The sequence below is a fragment of the Xenopus laevis genome, chromosome 5L (genome assembly GCF_017654675.1).
Source record: "Xenopus laevis strain J_2021 chromosome 5L, Xenopus_laevis_v10.1, whole genome shotgun sequence".
Taxonomy (NCBI): Eukaryota; Metazoa; Chordata; class Amphibia; order Anura; family Pipidae; genus Xenopus; species Xenopus laevis.
The window spans coordinates 136,311,129-136,314,797 of record NC_054379.1 but is presented as its reverse complement, the minus strand read 5'-3'; positions in this window follow the sequence as shown (position 1 = coordinate 136,314,797).

Below are 3,669 nucleotides of genomic sequence, written 5' to 3'. Positions count from 1 at the left end.
CACATTACATTTATATAAGCGTTCGTAGACGGCCAGGGGGGGGCGTGACGAGTTAGTTTTTGAGAACGTCAGCGTCACATAAAGATACGCTTGTAGAACGCGTTATGCGCGGCAGCTTGGGCCGGTGCTCTGTACGACTGCGTCATGTTGTGGGCGGCTATTTATTAATGTTTCTGCTCACAACTCTTAATTGTGTCTCTGGGAATAAGGGCAAGGCCAGACGTTTACGCTGCGTTTTTAAAAAAAACTCCGTCAGGCGTAAATACGCATAAACTGCACTACCACTGCAACTAATGGAAAACGCACTATAGAAATTCACATAGGGCGCTTGCAAGGCAAAATCTGCTACAGGACGCTAGTATAGGCGTTTTTCAGCAGAAACGCCAATATGTCTTCAAACTACCAAATTAATAGACACTGCGGGATCTGCACGTTTGAAGCCACACTTTGCGTAAATACGCAGCGTATTTTAAATATGGCGTCCAAATTATCAATGAGAAGTGCATGTTGGGAATAGTGTTGCCACCCGGCTGGTATTTTACCGGCCTAGCTGGTAAAACACCAGCCGGGGCTGGTATTAGACATTTACCGGCAAAGAAGCTGCTGGTAAATTTGTAATACACCTAAAAAAAGCCAGTGGCCTGCCCCCAGCCTGCTCAAACCAAACCTTTTTTCATGGGCTTCTTGCCAAATGTGTGCATTGGCTTCACCCCCTTTGACATCACGACCCGCCCAGCCAATAGCGCATCACGTCCTGCTCCTTTAGAGGCACAACCTGCCCCCTTTAGTGTCACAACCCGCCCTTGAAACCCTGCCCCCTCCACCTGCCGGTGCAAATTTTTTTAAAGGGAAAAGAAACCTACGTGCTGAAAAACGCATGTTGACGGTCGCGTGTGGTTTTGCACAGGGTGCAAAAAAAAAAAAGGGGCAGTTTTTTTTATATAATTTAGGGTCAGGGCACACACTTAGATTCAGGCCGATTAGTTGCCCTGCGACAAATCTCTTCTTCGGGGCAACTAATCTCCCTGAACTGCATCCCACTGGCTAGAATGTAAATCGCCGTCACGATGGCCCTGGAAGGGCTTCGTTTTCAAAAGTTGCCTCACCTTCGGGCAACTTGAGTGCCTTCCCACGGCGATTTACATTCTAGCCGGTGGGAGGCAGTTCAAGGAAATTAGTCGCCCCCGAAGAAGAGGTTTGTTGCCGGCCGACTAATCTCCCCGAATCTGAGTGTGTGCCCTGACCCTTAGGGAGAATATGAGCTAATTTAGGAAAATATAATGGTTGAAAGGGAAGCCGTTCCATTTTAATGTGAACAGTTTTAGGACATAACAAAAAGTTAGCCAGTAACGAGTTTTTTTCCACAAATATTTAGTTTTTTTGGGTCAAAACTCACATTTTCGGGTTCTAAAAAACTTGAATTATTTGAGTTTCAAAATAAAAAAAATAAAAAATATTCATGATTTATTATGCCCTGACCCTTGGAAAAAACTAGAATCTGAAAAAACTAGAATCTGAAAAATCACCACCTAAAACCTGTCGAGGTCATGCAGGAGTCACGAAACGCGTTAGGCCTATGCATGTCCTGATAAAGCTTTTTAAAATTTATCAAGACTGAGCTACTTGGAAATGGGCCTCACTCTACCTGGATTTTTTGTCAATGGCAGAGGTCCCTTGAACCATTCGAAGAGGGATCTTTTTATTCAACCCACTGAATTAAAGCTGAAAGTCTGCAGTTCAACTGCATCTGAGTTGTTTCATTTAAAATTCATTGTGGTAATGTACAGAACCAAAATTAGAAAAAAGTAGTCTCTATCCAAATATTTATGGACCTAACTGTATATCATATTACGTGGCATCTTAAAGAATCTTACCAAACTGGAATATATATTTAAGTAAACATTGTCCTTTTACATCTCTTACCTTGCACCACCATTTCGTGATGGTCTGTGTGTTGCCTTAGAGATCATCTGACCAGAAATACTGCAGCTCTATCTGTAAGAGGAATAAGTGTGGGAAGCAAAAGACAACTCTGTCTGTTGATTAGCTTGTGTGACCTAACATGTATGGTTTTTTTGTGTGCACCGTGAATCCTAGGATCTCAGGGGCGGCCCTTATTTTTTAAAATGGCAATTTTCTATATATGATTACCCAATGGCACATACTACTAAAAAAGTATATTATTATGAAAATGGTTTATTTACATGAAGCAGGGTTTTACACATGAGCTGTTTTATGCAATATCTTTTTATAACAACAGAACAATGGGAAGGTAATGAGATAACAGCTCCCTAACACAAGATTACAGCTCCCTGGTAGATCTAAGCACATCACTCAATAGTAAAAGCCAAGTCCCACTGAGACTGATTCAGTTACATTAAAAGTAGGAGAAATAACAGTCTGCCAGAAAGCAGTTCCATCCTCAAGTGCAGGCACAAGTCACACGACTGGGACAGCTGGGAAACTGACAATATGTCTAGCCCCATGTCAGATTTCAAAATTGAATATAAAAAAATATGTTTGCTTTTGAGAAATGGATTTCAGTGCAGAATTCTGCTGGAGCAGCACTATTAACTGATGCGTTTTGGAAAAAACATGTTTTCCCATGAGAGTATCCCTTTAAAGTCTGGAATTTGCACTTTAATCACGCCTGAATTATCTGAATTTTTTTTTTACACTGACTGAAGGGTAAATCAAAGAAAAATGTGTGTTTGTCCCAAACATTATGGGGGGAACTGTAAGTTACCATGCAGCTAGTAGCAACAAAACTGTATGGCAGTGATGGCCAATGGAGTGTATGAGTATTAGTAAAAGGACTATGGTGTGCAAACACATTCTGGGAATGCGAGCAGGTCTGTGTCTCAAAGGCAATGTGCGGTGGATTCCCAGGCTTATGCTCTTTGCATATAGTTCTGAGAGAGTTGATTTTGTCATGATCCTCTTCTTGATCACCTATTGCTGACTAGGCTTGACCTGACTACCCTTCTGTCTTTTGATGCAGCTGGGTTCTGACTTGGCCGGTTTGTCTTGTTGCTTCTTTATTGCTCGAACATTTTTCACTTGTCAGTCTATATGAAGGGCGCATAAGAGTTTGCATCACTCGCTATTTTGCACCTACTATTTTATACTGTTAGGCATTCTTGGGCCATTTGGGCTCTGGTGCTATAGAAAGACTGCGGGTAAGTGTAGCAATCTTTCAGCAGTGTTCCTTCTTTTTCCATGATAAACTTTTTCCAACTTGGTATTGCAAATCCACCTTCTTCCTTGCCCTTAGCTCATTAGTGTATTCAACTGATTCATTTAGGAGTAATATATTTCTTTTTTTTTTGTTTGTTTGTTTGCACTTTGGGTTGTAGGATATATATTACAAGTTTTACCTGTTGTATTAAAGAAAGGCAGTGGCACACTTTCCAGTCCAGTTAATATTTCCTCTTTTTTCATGGATGCCTCATTAATAATGTTCAGGGTTTCCACTACCAAAAAAAAAATCTGCCTTGGGCTATTTTCTGCATTTCTAATGTTTATTATCTCGGTTGCTCTTCAAATGAATGTAATGAAGGGCTGGAGCCATCTTGACATTTGAATGCGCAAAGGTAATTTATATCTTTTTGGAATTTTAATGAATGAATTGTAATTTCTCTTCCCAGCTTTACAAAAATGTAATTTTCT